Source organism: Aquarana catesbeiana, linkage group LG02 (assembly GCF_042186555.1).
Source record: "Aquarana catesbeiana isolate 2022-GZ linkage group LG02, ASM4218655v1, whole genome shotgun sequence".
Classification (NCBI taxonomy): domain Eukaryota; kingdom Metazoa; phylum Chordata; class Amphibia; order Anura; family Ranidae; genus Aquarana; species Aquarana catesbeiana.
Window position 1 is genome coordinate 601,216,023 of NC_133325.1, and position 19,166 is coordinate 601,235,188.

At 47.0% G+C, this 19,166-nt stretch overlaps 1 protein-coding gene across 5 annotated transcripts in view; it reads left to right on the forward strand.

The window, feature by feature from the left end:
• Window positions 1-19,166, forward strand: part of BCOR (BCL6 corepressor) — a 314,117-nt gene that overhangs the window by 243,648 nt on the left and 51,303 nt on the right. The window contains exon 1 of one of the 5 annotated variants that reach the window (XM_073616334.1): window positions 4,892-5,180. The exons of 3 other annotated variants lie outside the window; for them this stretch is intronic. The gene's annotated coding sequence lies outside the window, so the exon portion shown is untranslated. Of the gene's footprint in view, window positions 1-4,891; window positions 5,181-19,166 lie in introns of those variants that run through there. One more of the 5 variants, XM_073616329.1, reaches the window with a different exon arrangement.

Sequence of the window (19,166 nt, forward strand, 5' to 3'; positions counted from 1 at the left end):
GCCTAGTATGGATCTCTAGATAGATAAAGAAGGTAGGCTGATATGCTGCCGTCGTAGATCTCTGCAGAAAAGCCACAAATGGAAAGGGGAATAAAACATTATGCTAATGTCACTGGGATACTTTTTAATATACGGAACATTTTTATTGGAATGACATCAATGTCAACAGCTCCTGATGCTGACCTTTGACATGGGGTCCCCTGGCACAGGGTTTAAATGCTTGTTTAGTCTAGGGGTGAAAGGATAATGTGTATTACTTACCCTAGACTGTGCAGTGTGGAAAGGGGGGGGGGGGGCACTGCAAGAGTAGGTTTTTTCTAATTCCTGGAGTTTGGCATTAAGATATTCGTGTTATATTAAACTATAATTAACCGTAAATCAAACCTTTCCTAAAATTCACATTGGGGATGCCATTACTGATCCACTTCCTGAAGGTGCTTTTAAACTGACCAACTGGGATCAATAAGGATGAGCACTGACCTGCAACAAGTATATTTGTAAAGTCAGGCATCCTTATTTGCACACTTGTTCCAGGTAAGATACACAGAAGCAAGAAGGTAAATGTGAGAACCAACAACCATCATCCCCCATGTCCTCGTAAAGAGGATCTTCAGTCGTCATCCCCCCACCCCCAAATAAAAAAAAAAGTCAGCAGCTCGAAATACTGTAGATGCTGACATTTATTAAAGGGACACTTATCTGTCCAGGAATGCAGCACCATCCTCACCCAGGCCGGTTCTTCGCTAGAATTTGGGTCCCTGGCATTTTCACTTTGGGAAGCTGGCTGTGACTCTCTGTGGCTTTAGGTAATCCAATCGGAAATGGAAACGAGTACCTATCAAAACTAGGTACCTGCTCACCCCCATCCCAAAGAAATTGTGTCTGGGGGGGGGGGGGAGTGAGAAAAGCAGTAATTCCCCTTTTGAGTGAAGTTTTGCTTTTCATGGGTACCCTGGTTGTAGAGAAGTAGATCTACCGATTGATTTCTGTACAACCGCCTGATTGGATGAATGCCACCGGCGCTGAACACTGTATTCTGATATGGAGGGGGGGGGGAGAGAGTCTCCCTGTCAAAATTGATGGGGAAATCAGGTCAGTTTTTTCTTTCAACCCAATGGTTGAAAAAAAAAAAAATTACCCATCTACGGCCATCTTTAAGAAAGGTTTCCTTTAAAGTACATGTTGTTGTAGGTAGGTCTGTTAAGGATCTGTTCTGGCACATAACTCAAAGATATTCATATTACTCACCTTTCTGACATTTTTAGGAACCAAGTTCATTTATAAGCCTGAAAGATTAATCTTGAACTGTAGTTATAATTGCAAAGCATCATTTGGCATTCTGAGTAGATCTGAACTGAAGGGGGGGCAGCAGCTTGCACCCCTAAAGGGCTGATTGGCAGTTTCCCCTTTGCTCCCTACATTGAGGTAGTTACAAGGACTATCAACACCATTGTAGTAAACGGCTGCAGCACTCATAATGGGAATAAGCAATGTCATTGGTGCAATATTAATGGGAAATATTACAATATCGCAGCATGACCTGTAAGCAACAGACACACTCAAGTACTAAGCCTGAGCAATATAATTGTTACTAGGCCCAATTACTTGGGTGATGGCAGTTGGTCAGTGCTGGATTCTGGCAGCCTGGACATTCCCCCGGCAATGATGAAGAGTCTGATGTGTACGTAGTCAGGGCATAGACATCATCTAGCATCATGAAACATTGATGGAGGTATTCACTTTCTTCACTTATGACAGGAATGGCCCATGTGTGAAGAACATAAATGTATGAATTATGTATATATATATGGGAAGGAGCTATAACAAATATATTTTGCACATAGTTTAGTATAAATTCAGCACTTGGCTTTAATTGTATGAAAGATAAAAGGTGGGGGAAACACACTGCTCTGCAGACAGGTGAAGGAAGCTTGGTGCTGTACATGTCTACACTACTACATTACCTGCCAAAAAAAGTATTAGATGGCATGCAGTAACCATACACATTTGTTTTAAAACTCAACAAATCTTGTGTTCTCTCTATTTAAATAAGCCCTTGTGGTGTCATGGTAAACATACATGTTCACATGGGTATATGATCCATTAGGCTCTCTTCATAACCTTTTTGAAGATGCTGTATATGTTGGTGTTTGTCCATCCGTGTTTCTAGTAACAAAGTCCACTTTTGGGGATGCTTTTCTTCAGTAGGGACAGGGAAGCTGGTCAGAGTTCATCGGGATGGAGCCAAGTACAGGGCAATCTTAGAAGAAAACCTGTTAGAGTCTGCAAATAACTTGAGACTGGGGCGGAGGTTCACCCTCCAATAGGACAGCGACTCTAAACATACAGCCAGAGCTACAATGGAATGGTTTAGATCAAAGCATATTCATGTTTTAGAATGGCCCAGTCAAAATCCAGACCTAAATCCAATTGAGAATGTGTGGCAAGACTTGAAAATGACTGCTCACAGACAATACCCATCCAATCTGACAGCGCTCAAAAAGACTTACAGCTGTAATTGCAGCGAAAGGTGGTTCTACAAATTAATGACTGAGAGGGGCTGAATACGAATGCACGCCACAATTTTCAGATATGTATTTGTAAAAAATTGAAAATCATTTATCATTTTCCTTCCACTTCACAATTATGTGCCACTTTGTGCTGGTCTATCACATAAAATCCCAATCAAATACATTTACGTTTTAGGTTGTAACATGACAAAATATAGAAAGTGTCAAGGGGTATGAATACTTTTTCAAGGCACTGTAGTTTAGTTCAGCCTTTCTATCCAGGATTCCTCCAGAGATTGCTAACGGTTCCTTGAGCAGTGGCAGATTGATTTCTTACCTGCACTGACCACTGCTGACTACTGTAAGGTCACTTCTATGTCGACCACTAATGGTAGAGGACACCACAATTTTCATTCTTTGCAATCCATTTCTCTTATTTAGTTTCAAAATTACAGCTAAAAATAATGTTCTCAAACATTCAAGGTATGCCAGTTTCTATTATTTAAAACTGTATACAACTTAACGATCACAATGTTGTACTGTGAGCTGTAGGTATTGTTTTTAGAAAGGACTGGTCTGGATGCTCCTATTTTCTGAGCATGGTGCCACGTTGGGAAGCCAAGACGGTAGGGTGAAATTCATTCTTCTTCAGATGATACCCTGGGAACGGGATCCCCTAATAAAAGGAGATAAACCGAGCAAGTGATCCCCTAAAGGAGATAAACCAAGGAAGGTGATGCCCTACAGAAGGAGATACCCATGGAAGGTGATGCCCTAAAAAAGGGGGATACCCAGAGAAGCTTATGCACTAAAGAAGGCAATATCCAAAGAAGGTAATGCCCTAAAGAAGGTTATCTTTAAGGAAGGTGATACTCAAGGGAGTTGACGCCCTAAAGAAAGATACCCAAGGAAGCTGATGCCCTAAAGAAGGTGGGGCCCAAAGAAGATGATGCCCTAAAGAAGGCGATACCCAAAGAAGGTAATACCCTAAAGAAGGTGATGCCCTAAAGAAGAAGATACCCAAGGAAGGTGATGCCCTTAAAAAGGGGGATTCCCATGGAAGGCGATGTCCTAAAGAAGGAGATGCCCTAAAAAAAAGGGTGATATCCAAGGAAGATAATGCCCTAAAAAAGGGGAATATCCAAGGAAGTTGATGCCCTAAAGAAGGAGATACCCAAGGAAGGTGATGACCTCAAAAAGGAGGATACCATGGAAGGTGATGCCCTAAAAAAAGGGAGATACTCGAGGAAGGTGATGCCCTAAAGAAGGCAATAATACCCAAAGAAGGGGATGCCCTAAAGAAGGAGATACCCAGATAAGGTGATCCCCTTAAAAAAGGGGGATACCCAAGGAAGCTGATGCCCTAAAGGAGGTGATACCCAAAGAAGCTGATGCCCTAAAGAAAGATCCCAGGAAGGTGATCCCCTAAAGAAGGAGATACCCAAAGAAGGTGATATCTAAGGAAGGTGATGCCCTAAAGCAGTTGAAGCCCTAAAGAAGGAGATACTCAAAAAAGATGATGCCTCAAAGAAGGTGATGCCATAAAAAAAGGCGATACTCAAGAACGGTGATTCACAAGGTAGGGGACACCCTAAAGAAGGCGATGCGCTGAATATAGAGATACCCAAGGAAGGTGATCTCTTAAAGAAAGAGATCGATACCCTGTGTGCCCTCCATGAACTTCTGTATGAAAGATAAGGGAGACCAATGTCTGCAGACAGGTGGAGGAAGCTGGGTGTTGTATATTTCCAGTATCACGATCCATGAATAGATGAGGGATGTGGAAGTGGGGTGCTTGTATGCCTGTGTATCCCCCCACTTCCAGCACCTTATGTGGGGAGGGCGTGTAGGAGAATAGCAGAGATGCACGCACCGAGATAAAGAGAAGGAGACAGGAATGGTTCCAGAGAGAGGAAGGAGCCCGTTCCACAGGAAGAGAGATACGATCCAGAATTACAAACAGATTACACGGAGGAAGAGCACGAGACGGGAGAAGTGGGGAGCGCGGGAGATCGGTAATGAGGATATGGAGGGGGGAGGGGAGGGGTAATTGCCGCCTGTCTCGGCGCTGTCACTTGGACATGACACATTAGACATCGGCGGCTCGACGTCTTTCCGGAGGCAGGGCCTGGCACCTTCACAAAAGCCGGCACTGTGCGGCCAGGTCACAGGTGTACACGGTGCCGGGCTTCCCCTCCGCGATCACCTTCCCCGGCCGGCACAGAGCTAACACCGGGGGAGGGGAAGGAAGGAGGGGGTGGGGCTGGCGCTCGTCCCGCTGCCACCTCCCACCGCTCATCTTTCTTCTTTCCTGGGGGCTCCGGAGATTGACCTCGCTAACCCACCCCCCACCCACCCGGCGCCTCCCCCTCCTCCCAGTCAGGGGAGGGACCGCATCGCTCAGCCGCGGCTCCACTGCGTGTACACCAGCCTGCAAATAACAATAATAAACTTTGCTGCGATCGCTACAGACAGGCGGGCGGGCGGGCGAGGGAAGGAGACACAGCGCCGGGACTTATCCGTCACCACACGGGATTTATTACTTCGATCTCTGCGAGGAAGGATGGCTGCCCGATCTCCTACTAGGATTTACACGGAGGAGCGCCGCCGGATACACTGATCGGGGGACACGTTATCGGAGACAGACACTGCGATCACCCCGGACTGCAGGTGAGTCACCCCGATCTCTGAGACCCCGATCTCTGAGTCCCCGACACCCCGATCTCTGAGTCCCCGATCACTGAGTCCCCGACACCCCGATCACTGAGTCCCCGACACCCCGATCTCTGAGTCCCCGACACCCCGATCTCTGAGTCCCCGACACCCCGATCTCTGAGTCTGAGTCCCGGACACCCCGATCACCGGGCTGTGTGGGGGAGAAAGTCTGTACATTGGCTGCTCGTATATTTACTGCACTCTGATCGATGGGAAGACAGGCTATAGATGGCAGTCTGATCGGAGTGTATAGCGCTGGGCGCAGAGTAGATCGGGGGAAAGTATGCTATACATTGATGGGACGGAGTGCGATGTATATTGTCTACCGATATATGAGGGGCTCCGGTATATACTGCAATGTGATCGGGGGAAGTGTGATATACAATGATGAGACTGGAGGAAAGGGAGACTATAGTGCGTTGTGATCGGAGTATATAGCGCAGAGTAAAGCCTGCTGTACAATGATGAGACGGAATGGAATTTATATTGTCTGCTGATATATGAGGGGCTCCGTGTATATATTTATGTGTATATATATATATATATATAAGTATTGCACTGTGATCGGAGAAAGTCTGCTATACAATCATGAGACTGAACGGAATGTATACTGATGTCTGTGGGTCTCCTTTTATTTTTATGTGATCGGGGGAAGTCCGCTATACAATGAGAAGACTAGAGGGAAGTAGAGCGCTGTGATAGAAGTGTATAGCGCTGGGGGCGCAGAGTAGATCGGGGACAATCTGTATACAATGATGGACGAGGGGCTCCCTATTATCTCTGCACTGGGAGCGAAGTGTATGGCGCCGGGTGCGCACTGGGGATCGGGAACAAGTCCGATAGAATGATGAGACGGAACGGAATTCATACCGTCTACTGACGGATAAGGGGCTCCGTATATAAAATGTACATATATGTGATCGGGGAAAAGTCTGCTATACAATGATAAGACTGAGCGGAGTGTATAATAATAATAATAATAATAATAATAATAATGTGAGATGATCGGCACATCGCACACTGATCTGCTTCTGTTCCTTCCGAGTTCCGTTTTAGACTCTTCGCAATATCTGGGCTCTCCGTATAACTAGAAATGTCAAATCTGTCATCGGATGCTGATCAGTTCTGTTTTATGAGCTGTGTATGTATGGGGGTCTGTGTGTATATATATATATATATATATATATATATATATATATATATATATATATATATATATATATAGGGGTCTCTAGAATATAATACTGCGATCGGGTGATATTCACAGTTCTGTTATAGAAGTAATGCAATATGTCCATATAAGATATATGTGTATGTTAAATTGTATTTATATATAATATAAAATAGTGTGTGTGTATGTGTTTATAATATATATAATCTGTTTTCCAGTTTTCAGAGTTCTGTTTTAGATTTTTTTGCAATGTATAAGGTTTCAGGAGTAAAAAAAAATAAAACCTATCATATATATATATATATATATATATATATATATATATATATATATATATATATATATATATATATATATATATATATCCGTGCGTTTTATTTTTAATCCTGAAACCGTATATGCCGCCGTGCCCGGATATATTATACACTGTGTGTATTATTATTATTTTGGAAAGCGCGATACTCTAATATATGGAGGTCTCCGTACTTTACATCGCTGTGTCTTATATATAGAGGTTTCGGTAGAACATTCTCAATATATCGCTGTCATGGTATGTCGCCGATCCGGTGTGTGTGTGTGTGACATGCCGGTACCGATGTATAGGAGATGAGATCACACACACACGGCTTCTGTTTGATCTGAGATGGATTATTATGTTGTGGTTTTCTATGGGATGGTTGCCTGGTATACGATGTGTCGGTGACAGGCTGTGTGTGTGGTCATCGATCACCATGATGGGGGAAGTCCCCCCGGGTGACAAGTTGCCTGTCCTTGGTGTACATTCATTGATGGCTCCAGGTGAATGTGGGGCCCCCCATAGAGATCGGACGGATGGAAGGAGAGGGATGACAAGGGGTTAAGTCTCGCTCTCTAGCGATCAAATAAGGACTCCTGGCAGCCGCTTGTTTGTTCAGCCGACTCCTCGCTGCTGATTTCTCTTCCTGCTCGGGGCACGGCGAGGTTATGAGGAGTGTTCGTGCTGGCCCTTGTCCCTGCGGGCCGCCCCTCCCCCTCCATTAACCCTGACCGTGCCGCCGTGCCCGGACTTTCCGATAAGCCCGGCTTATTATTGAAGGCAGTTCTGCTTCCCCGGCGGAGCCTCTGCGATTGTAAAACACTAATTGGTGGCTTTTATTGCAGCCTTTTAAGATGATCTCGGTGTGACCTTCTTTATATTGGTTCTCATTAAGCCTTATCCGACCCCCTCCAGTTAGGCGATCTTCTCGTGCGATGTGCCGGGGACGATCGGGGGAGGACAGTAAAACCTGTCTCGGGAAAGATATGAATATGGAAGCAATTAGGCAAGATGGGCCATTTCATAAGAGCAATAAAGCAGCGCGGGCTGCGAAGTGACAGCTTTAATACTCAGCTAGAGGGGCTCCTACCGAGCGTGACATGTCTGATCTATTAACTCCTTCCTGGGAGGACACCGTCCTATCACATCGGGGGTAGGTGACGAGTGATGGAGCAATGGTCGGTTTAGGAAATGAAGTACTTCGCAAACAATGATCGCCCATGTGCAGGGAGAATGAAAAATACTATTTACTCACAAATGATTGGACGATTAAAGTCACCAGATTGGAGTACGGGAAAGTCTTTCGATCGCTACATCCCTCGATACTGGAGCAATACATCGTCTGAACACAAATAGTGGGAAACATTTCAAAAAAATCTCTTGGTGTGCAATAAAAAGTCCACATGTGACTCCACCATTACCACTGAGCAGAGGAGTACAATCGTCCATTTGTGTACTAGTCGTCTATAGGTAGTCATGGAAGATCGGGGTTATCCTCCAACTGTGTAGCTGCATCTGTAGGCATTGATGGGGATCGGGGTTATCCTTCCATTGTTTAGTAGCCCTCTATTTTAATGAGGGCTTGGGGGTTCTCCTCCAGTTGTGTATAGGCAGTGATGGAGGATGGGAGTTCTCCTCCAGTTGTGTATAGGCAGTGATGGAAGATGGGAGTTATCCTCCAGTTGTGTATAGGCAGTGATGGGGCTTATCCTCCAGTTGTGTATAGGCAGTGATGGGGGTTATCCTCCAGTTGTGTATAGGCAATGATGGGGCTTAACCTAGTTGTGTATAGGCAGTGATGGAGGCTGGGGGTTATCCTCCAGTTGTGTATAGGCAGTGATGGGGTTTATTTCAGTTGTGTATAGGCAGTGATGGGGGTTATCCTCCAGTTGTGTATAGGCAGTGATGGGGGTTATCCTCCAGTTGTGTATAGGCAGTGATGGGGGTTATCCTCCAGTTGTGTATAGGCAATGATGGGGCTTAACCTAGTTGTGTATAGGCAGTGATGGAGGCTGGGGGTTATCCTCCAGTTGTGTATAGGCAGTGATAGGGTTTATTTCAGTTGTGTATAGGCAGTGTTGGAGGCTGGGGGTTATCATCCAGTTTTGTGTACTAGTCATCTATAGCAGTGATGTGGATTGGGAGTTATCCTCCTGTTATCGTCTACAATACTGATGGGGATCGGGGGTAATCCTCTAGTTGTGTACTAGTCATTTATAGCAGTGATGGGGATTGGGAGTTATCCTCCTTTTGTAAAGTAGTCGTCCATAATAGTGATGGGGATCGGGGGTAATCCTCTAGCTTTGCACTAGTCACCTGTTATGGCGAGGGATCGGGGTAATTCTCCAGTTGTATAGTCCTCTATAGTACTAGACTAGTACACAACTGGAGGATAACCCCGATCCCCATCACTGCTCCTAATGACTACTATACAACAGGAGGATAAATCCCGATCCCCCATCGGTGTCTGTAGATGACTACTGCACAAGGGGAAGATAATCCCCGATCCCCCATCACTGTTTATGGATGACTACTATACAACTGGCTGACTGACATACAAAGCTGGAGGATAACCCCCTATCCCCGTCACTTATAATCCCTATCCCCCATCACTATCTATAGCTGACTAGTACAAAGCTGGAGGATAACCCCCAATTTCCCACCATAATATATGACAAGTACTGCTAGTCAACTATTTATGGCGAGGGATCGGGGTTATCCTCCAGCTGTGTACTAGTCGGCTATAGACAGTGGTGGGAGATCGGGGTTATCCTCCATTGTCATCTATAACAGTGATGGGAGATCGGGGGTTATCCTCCAATGTCATCTATAACAGTGATGGGAGATCGGGGTTATCCTCCAGTGTCATCTATAACAGTGATGGGAGATCGGGGTTATCCTCCAGTGTCATCTATAACAGTGATGGGAAATCGGGGTTATCCTCCAGTGTCATCTATAACAGTGATGGGAGATCGGGGTTATCCTCCAGTGTCATCTATAACAGTGATGGGAGATCGGGGTTATCCTTCAGTGTCATCTATAACAGTGATGGGAGATCGGGGTTATCCTCCCAGTGTCATCTATAACAGTGATGGGAGATCGGGATTATCCTCCAATGTCATCTGTAACAGTGATGGGGGATCGGGGGTTATCCTCCAGTGTCATCTGTAACAGTGGTGGGAGATCGGGGTTATCCTCCAGTGTCATCTGTAACAGTGGTGGGAGATCGGGGTTATCCTCCAGTGTCATCTGTAACAGTGGTGGGAGATCGGGGTTATCCTCCAGTGTCATCTGTAACAGTGATGGGAGATCGGGGTTATCCTCCAATGTCATCTGTAACAGTGGTGGGGGATCGGGGGTTATCCTCCAGTGTCAACTGTAACAGTGATGGGGGATCGGGGGTTATCCTCCAGTGTCAACTGTAACAGTGGTGGGGGGTCGGGGGTTATCCTCCAATGTCATCTGTAACAGTGGTGGGAGATTGGGGGTTATCCTCCAGTGTCATCTGTAACAGTGGTGGGGGATCGGGGGTTATCCTCCTCCAGATGTGTACTAGTCATATATAGACAGCGATGGGGATCGGGGACTATTTTCCAGTTGTGTACTATTCATCCATAGACCGCGATGGGGATTATTTTCCAGTTGTATAGTTATCTATAGACCGCGATTTTTTGATCGGGGGTTATTTTCCAGTTGTCTTCTATCAATGATGGGGATCGGGGACTATTTTCCAGTCATAGTCATCTATAGACAATGATGGGAATCGGGGATTATTTTTCAGCTGTGCATGACCCTCTATAGGCAGCGATAGGGATCGGGGATTATTTTCCAGTTGTATAGTCCTCTATAGACAGCGACGGGGATCGGGGACAATTTTGCAGTTGTATACAGGCATACCCCATGCACGTAGTCCTCTATAGACAATGATTGGGATCGGGGACTATTTTCCAGTTGTATATTCATCTATAGACAATGATTGGGATCGGAGACTATTTTCCAGTCATATAGTCCTCTATAGACAGCGATGGGGATCGGGGACTATTTTCCAGTTGTATACAGGCATACCCCACGTAGTCCTCTATAGACAGCGATGGGGATCGGAGACTATTTTCCAGTCATATAGTCCTCTATACACAATGATGGGGATCGGGGATTATTTTCCAGTTGTGTATAGTCCTTTATAGACAGCAATGGGGATCGGGGACTATTTTCCAGTCATATAGTCCTCTATAGACAGCGATGGGGATCGGGGACTATTTTCCAGTCATATAGTCCTCTATAGACAATGATGGGGATCGGGGACTATTTTCCAGTCATATAGTCCTCTATAGACAATGATGGGGATCGGAGACTATTTTCCAGTCATATAGTCCTCTATAGACAATGATGGGGATCGGGGACTATTGTTCAGTTGTATACTAGTCATCTATAGCAGTGATGTTGGATCGGGGATTTTCCTCCAGGGGTAGGTAGTGGTGGGGGGGTCGGTCTATGTAGGTAACCATATATAAACCATCAGAGAATGTTCTTTGTGTGAATGGCAAGTCGTGCCTGTGTTCTCCTTCCCATTGAGCGGCAGGAAGCAGCCTAGCGCTAAACAAACACTGATCAGTTGGATAGGGATTGGTGATAATTAGTGAGCCCGGGGGAGGGGGACATACAAAGGCTGGAGATGACTCAGGCACTTGACAATTACTGACTAAAATCCCGAACTGGAGGCAGATCCTGCGCTGCGAGTCATGCCGCTCGTGCTATGAATACCGTGTACTGCGCTGATAGCGATCCCGCACTATACACTGTTTGACTTGTTCGTGGCTGCTGGATGGGATCATTAAGACGCGTTTTAATGTCTTATCTGAGGATGGCTCCCCTGGGATGTGGGCATGTTGTGGGTAACACGTTCGGTGCTGATTTAGATCGGGCTCACCAATACGTGTTTTCTTTGCATCCGCCTGATTTATAAGCTCGGAACACGAGAAAAATAATGTGAGAAACAGCGGTAAATTGAGCTTGACAGACTTATTTTGCATGACTGTTTTCTGCTTAAATTACCCACCGAGGCCCGCCTGCCCTAAGCGGTGCTACGACGCTGGCGAGAAAAGCCTAACCGTGACAATAGGTGATCGTACGATCTAATCTGGGGTTTGTACACGACCATCGGTGATCGTACGATCTAATCTGGGGTTTGTACACGACCATCGGTGATCGTACGATCTAATCTGGGGTTTGTACACGACCATCGGTGATCGTACGATCTAATCTGGGGTTTGTACACGACCATCGGTGATCGTACGATCTAATCTGGGGTTTGTACACGACCATCGGTGATCGTACGATCTAATCTGGGGTTTGTACATGACAATCGGTGATCGTACGATCTAATCTGGGGTTTGTACACGACCATCGGTGATCATACGATCTAATCTGGGGTTTGTACATGACAATCGGTGATCGTACGATCTAATCTGGGGTTTGTATGGGAATCATATATTTGGGCCCATAACTCCAATGAATGGCTTGCCCTCTGTGCCATACACAGGCTTTAGGGGTTGCAGATATAGGGCAGGTGAATGACATGCCATCTGTGTCATTGGCAACTTCTAGGTTGTGGAACCTGCTTTGTCGATGGTGATGAGATTATAGGAGACGGGCACTGGGTGTGTAGAATGGTGAGAACATAGAGGCCCTGGCATAATAGAAGTGTGGTGTTCAGTATATTGGATTCAGAATTGGGTGGCACGTCTTCTGTGTGGTAGGTAGGCTCTGGGTTGGCGGAATGGTAAGTGGAGACCAGATAATAAGACCAAGTTACTGGAATGGGTACCATGGTATATGTGTCATAGGCAGGCTTTGGGGGGCACATATAATGGGGTCAGGATTGGGGAATGGCCTTCCTGGCATACCATGGGCAGGCTCTGAGGTTTGCAGTGGGATGGATGCCAGTTATAGGTCCAACATTTTGGAATAGCTGGAGTTTGGATGAAGGTGAGATATAGGGGCAGGTAAATGGCACAATGCCATCTCATCTGTGTCATTTTGTGGATGGAGATCAGAGTCTGTGCCCTAGGCAGGCAGGCTTTATGTGGATGGAGGTGAGATATAGGGCATACTATGTCACCTATATGACGGGCAGGCTTTGGTGGCTGAGCAGTGAATGACACACTGAGCTAAAGCCGATCCTGCCTACAAAGGGTTATCTGTGCGCTGGGAAGCCGATGTCCTTATCGCACATCCCCTCCCCCAGTCTGTCTCCATCTGATGCACAATCCAAACATTAGGCTGGATGCGGAGAGCCCTCGGAGAAGGAGACAACCTGCTCAGGGAGAAGCAGAGATAAAGCAGAGGGCTGTCTACACAACGAGCCGAGCCCTGCAGGGACAGCTGGAAGCGTTAGGCGTGATTAATAGGAATAATAAAAGGCTTGCGCTCGCAGCCCCGGCTCCAGGAAATAAAAGCCTCCATTTAATATGTGCGACTCATGGCTGAGCTGCAGGCAGACACATCGTACAGCCCGAGCTGCTTCCATAATTACCCCTCCAAGAGCACTATCACTACACACATAGCCGACATCGGGATTGTACAGTCATGACCAGAGAAGGAGCCCGGTGTTATTATTACACGGTGAGATCACAGTGACAATGACATGTGTCACATCGCTATGCGTCCGGGACGATGGGGACTTGTCTGGGCAGGTTTATAAAACCAGGATCGCTCATAAAGGCTGGCCATACACTATACAATTTTATTTAGATTTACCTTCAACTATGTAGTACAAGGGCCTGCCTGATTGTATACACATTGAAAGTGTTTAGGCTTGACCTCCATATTATAAGGTTTTGTTAATTCGAAAAGAAAATTGAATAAGAAAAGTGTATAATGTCCAGCCTTAGAGCAATCATACCCAATCGGATCGATGATTGTAGAACAATTACATGCCCGATCGGAGCGGCGATTGTAGAACGATTACATGCCCGATCGGAGCGGCGATTGTAGAACGATTACATGCCCGATCGGAGCGGCGATTGTAGAACGATTACATGCCCGATCGGAGCGACGATTGTAGAACGATTACATGCCCGATCTGATAATTGCTCTGTCGGTGTGTATACATCCAACCATCACTGGGGCACTGACATCGGCCGGTGGTTGAAGAGCAATAATTGTAAAGCGATTAGTCAACTTTAGCAATTGATGCCGATGATTGTAGAGCGATCAGATTTCGGGTTGATCGTACAGCTCGTGGTTATCTGAGCGATGATTGTAAATCGATGACATTACCCGGCCTCTTGGTACCTTGGGGCTCCTTATCTCTGCGGGTTTGCCTTTGTTTTCAATGAATTTGCAGCGTTTTTAGAACGTTTTGATGCAAGTTATTTTCTAAACTATTGCGGTTCGGGGAACTGCCAGGAATCGCATCACTTTACAGTGCGATTTGAGCCCATTCATTTTGTAGGTCTCGAATCGCACCGCACCCGCAGGAATACATTTTTCTTACATGTGCGTTTTGCTGCACTTTAAAATCTTGTATTATACGATGGAGAGCGATCTCCGGGCTGATTGTAATGTAGAGCGATCTCCGGCCAGCTGGTGTACATCAGGCCGGCCATGATTGGTTCCATGTGAGTTGAGGGTCCCCCTGTCAGGGTCGCAGGGATTGGCAAGGCTGGAATCGATCCCCCGATCAGATCTTCTATGGGGAGGGCGATGTGTCAGTGTGCAATAAATGATGTGCGAGCCTCCAGACACGGACATCACACACGTCGCCACGTTTATCTGTCACGCCGTATTTATGACAGTTGTGTAATCTGTGAGATTAGAGGTCTGTGTCCTATAGGGCTGTTGTGATGTAGCAACACATAAAAAGCCAACTTGCTGGAGCAAGTCCTAGCACGGCTTGGCTGAAGTTCAGAGTGCTGGAAGAAATGCGATCATTGTGTGGAAGCAGCTGTTGTGTGCTGGTAGTTCCCCTGCACTGTGCCTAGCACCGCAAGCCGCATTAACCCTTCACTGGCGGGCACATGTGTGTTCTGGGGCCAAGAAGTTTTGGAATGGTTTCAGAAAAATGTTCACTGTTGAGGCGGCAATAAATATTAGGTGGACATTTGGGCCTTGTTTGCATTTAAACCTCAGCTAACTGCAGATCAGTTTAATACAAAGTGCACCACAATGTATAAGGTCCTTTCCCAGGTATGTGATCTAGGGGGGTCCATTCAAAGCTATGTGAGCTAGGTCTGGGGTCTATTCCCAGGTATTATATGTCTGGGGTCCATTCCCAGGTATTTTATGTCTGGGGTCCATTCCCAGGTATTTTATGTCTGGGGTCCATTCCCAGGTATTTTATGTCTGGGGTCCATTCCCAGGTATTTTATGTCTGGGGTCCATTCCCAGGTATTATATGTCTGGGGTCCATTCCCAGGTATTATATGTCTGGGGTCCATTCCCAGGTATTATATGTCTGGGGTCCATTCCCAGGTATTATATGTCTGGGGTCCATTCCCAGGTATGATAAGTCTGGGGTCCATTTCCAGCTATGTGATCTATATTTGGGGTCCATTCACACATCAACACTTGTGACCAGAGTTCACAGGTAGGAACCAGTGGTCTGCTGCAGCCCAGTAGACTGACACTACCACAAATGTTAAATTTCCAGTGGAGCGCAGGAATTGTGGGAACTGGAGTGTTGCTCAGCATGGTGGGCACAAGGAAAGTCTAGGACTTGGTCTTTGTTACAGGTAACAAAGGGTTGAAGTGTTATTTTTCACAATCCTGTAGAGTGTGTCATGGGGGTAACATTTTGAGCACAGCTGGATTCTTCTCCCAGCAGGCCCACCATATAAGATAGGCAGCCAAGGCCTCAAAGGCTTATCCTGCAGCAGTGAAATTCTCCCCCACCCCCAACATTGTCCACTAATCAGGTGGTTCCAGAGCACTTGGCAGAACCAACCTGCAAACCTCCACACTGAGAGCTGGTTGTTAGGATTTAATTAATCCCCATTAGTGAGAGTTCTCCAGGACAAGAAATAAAGGGGGTGGGGTCAAGGGAAAGGGGTTCGAACATGTACCCACTCTATTACAACCAAGGTTTTGTCTCTAGAGTTGGACTTCAAAATGCATGTAAAGGCAAAATGTTTTTTTTTTTTTTTTTAATTAGGGCTTGTTTAGACTTGCAGGGTGGGGTGCCCTTAAAAACATGCAGTTGGGCCATGTTTGAAGCACCCCCAAATGACTCAACCCTTAATCTGCAAAGACAGAATATGGGGGTGTTTACATGCTGTACTTGTCTGCCACATGAACTATTGTTCTTTGAAAGTTGGCCCGCCTAGTGTAACCCCTTCCAATGACTTGTGAGGCACCACAAACCCCCTGAAAGCATCGTTGTAGCCTGTTGGTGCAGGAATTATGAGGTTAATGAAGAGGCCTCATGTTGTTTCCTCACCACTTGTCAAACGCCTCTGAAAAGTGTTCTGATTGCAGACTGCTTTTCAGAGGCTGACACAAAACAAAACTTCCCTGAGTCCCTGTCAGGTTTGGATTGTTGCCTTTTACTGGGGAGAGTCACCTTTTATATTTGTTACGGAGACATAAATGAGGAGGAAATGTGACATTTCACAGCTGTCACCAAAGCAGGGCACTTGGGGAGAGTTCCTGTTGTGTCTCCAGGACAGGAAATGAAGGGAAATATCCTCAGCGGGGGACATAGAAGAATCCCCTGACCTATCTTTACTCCATCCTGAGCTGAGAGCGAAAAATATTTTCATTACCATCCTTGCAATTGTAACCATTTATTTGTCATTTAATTGGACATTGGAACTCGTGATGCCAACAAAGATGCATCAAAAAACGATCAGTAATGTGTTTTGTATATATAAATGTGGCAGACAGTCTGCATGTTGTGCAATGGCTATGTTATTAGAATCGGAAGGTCTGATTGTACAGTTGTAGTGAAGAGATCACTAGATGGACGTAGATTCCGGCGATGACAGGGTGAAGGGATCCGTCCTCGGCGGTATATCTATGAGAAGTGACATCGCGGAGGGCCGTCTGCAGTGTCTTGTCTATGGATCCCGTGTGTCTCTCCGGTGTCTTGTCTATGGATCCCGTGTGTCTCTCCGGTGTCTTGTCTATGGATCCCGTGTGTCTCTCCGGTGTCTTGTCTATGGATCCCGTGTGTCTCTCCGGTGTCTTGTCTATGGATCCCGTGTGTCTCTCCGGTGTCTATGGATCCCGTGTGTCTCTCCGGTGTCTTGTCTATGGATCCCGTGTGTCTCTCCGGTGTCTATGGATCCCGTGTGTGTACAGTAATAATAGGAGGCTGTTTAATTCTCCCTCTGGGCACAGCGGGGACAAGGCAGGGGGAGAGGAGCCAGGCTGGTGATGAGCTGCCGATGAGTGTGGGCAGCGGACACATCACAGGTGACAGAGAGAAGTGCCTTCTATAGAGGAGCCTGGTGCTGGTGGGGCGGGTGGCCCCAGGCGGGTGTAAAATGAGGGCTTTGTGTTTGTTGGAATGTGTGCCGCCCGTCACTGGATCCTTTGTTTGGGATCGCCCCCGGGCACTGAGCTGACCCCCCCCCCCCCCCCCTCGTCCCTTTACATGATTAGCATGGCACTGGGCGAGCGCCGATCCGCTCCGCTCCTGACACGCCGTCCTTCTGACTGCGAGCGGAAATGTAGAGAGAAAAATCGGTTTATCTTAATCTATGGCATCGATCGGCGCTGGGGAGCCTCGGGGGAGGCAGGACGGAGCAGCTGCTATAAAACAAAAGGGGCCGCCTGCTTAACATGAGCGCCACGTCTCCCCGATGTGTCCTAAATCAGTCCGATCCGTGTACCCTCTCCTCCTAGATCATCAGAGCTCCGTGTACCCCCCGAGGTTATCAGGGCGTACTATACCCCATCATCAGAGCTCAGTGTACCCCCCCCCCCCAAAATTAATCAGGGCGTACTATACCCCATCATCAGAGCTCAGTGTACCCCCCCCCAAAATTAATCAGGGCGTACTATACCCCATCATCAGAGCTCAGTGTACCCCCCCCCCAAAATTAATCAGGGCGTACTATACCCCCATCATCAGAGCTCAGTGTACCCCCCGAGGTTATCAGGGCGTACTATACCCCCATCATCAGAGCTCAGTGTACCCCCCCAAATTAATCAGGGCGTACTATACCCCCATCATCAGAGCTCAGTGTACCCCCCCAAATTAATCAGGGCGTTCTATACCCCCATCATCAGAGCTCAGTGTACCCCCCCAAATTAATCAGGGCGTACTATACCCCCCATCATCAGAGCTCAGTGTACCCCCAAGTTTATCAGGGCGTACTATACCCCCATCATCAGAGCTCAGTGTACCCCCCAAATTTATCAGGGCGTACTATACCCCCATCATCAGAGCTCAGTGTACCCCCAAGTTTATCAGGGCGTACTATAACCCCCCATCATCAGAGCTCAGTGTACCCCCCAAATTTATCAGGGCGTACTATACCCCCCATCATCAGAGCTCAGTGTACCCCCCCAAATTAATCAGGGCGTACTATACCCCCATCATCAGAGCTCAGTGTACCCCCAAGTTTATCAGGGCGTACTATACCCCCATCAGTGTACCCCCCAAATTTATCAGGGCGTACTATACCCCCCATCATCAGAGCTCAGTGTACCCCCAAGTTTATCAGGGCGTACTATAACCCCCCATCAGAGCTCAGTGTACCCTATATTATCAGAGCGCATATTACCCCACACAGACTATCGGAGTTCATTGTATCCCCCTCTCCCCCTCTTCTGCCATCAATTTCAGATCGCACGGCGCCCCTCCCCCGGCATTTAGCAGCAGGACGCGGCGCTGGCGCAGATGACGAGAAGACGGCTCTCCCCCCAGAGCAATTAAAATGCGGCCCCTGGAATAAATCATCCGCCGCGATAATCCTGTTAATAAAACGCAGCTTGTTCCCTGACACTTCCCGTGTAACCCCTGCGCTGCGGAGCCGGCTAAGAGGCCCGCTGATGGAAAGCGGACCTGTCCCCTCCCCCGTTTTCTATTTTCAGATCGGAGATAAGAGGAGTTGGCGATGATCGCATTCCTCGCCGGGAGAGCCGGGAAGGGCCATCTGCTGCTCCGCTCCCCCGACTTCCAGTCCTCAAGGTCACGTACACAGCGCGATCGGATCAGCGGAGGCTGGGATGGGATTTACTAAGGATCGTGTGCGCCAAATCTTCTCTGTTCTGTCACCGGATACTGGCCGCTTTATGAGCTGTCACACCTGTCACCGGGGGACAAAGTAGTGTGCTCGTGCGTAATTATTGGGGTGCTTACATTGTAAATGATCGGGTACAGGACTGTGTATGGTACAATCAGTTTTAATTATTGGGGTGCATCTATTCAATATGGTACAATCGCCTCCCTATTGGGGTACAGACTGTATTGTACAATCGCCTCAAGATTATCGGGGTACAGAATGTATTGTACAATCACCTCCCGATT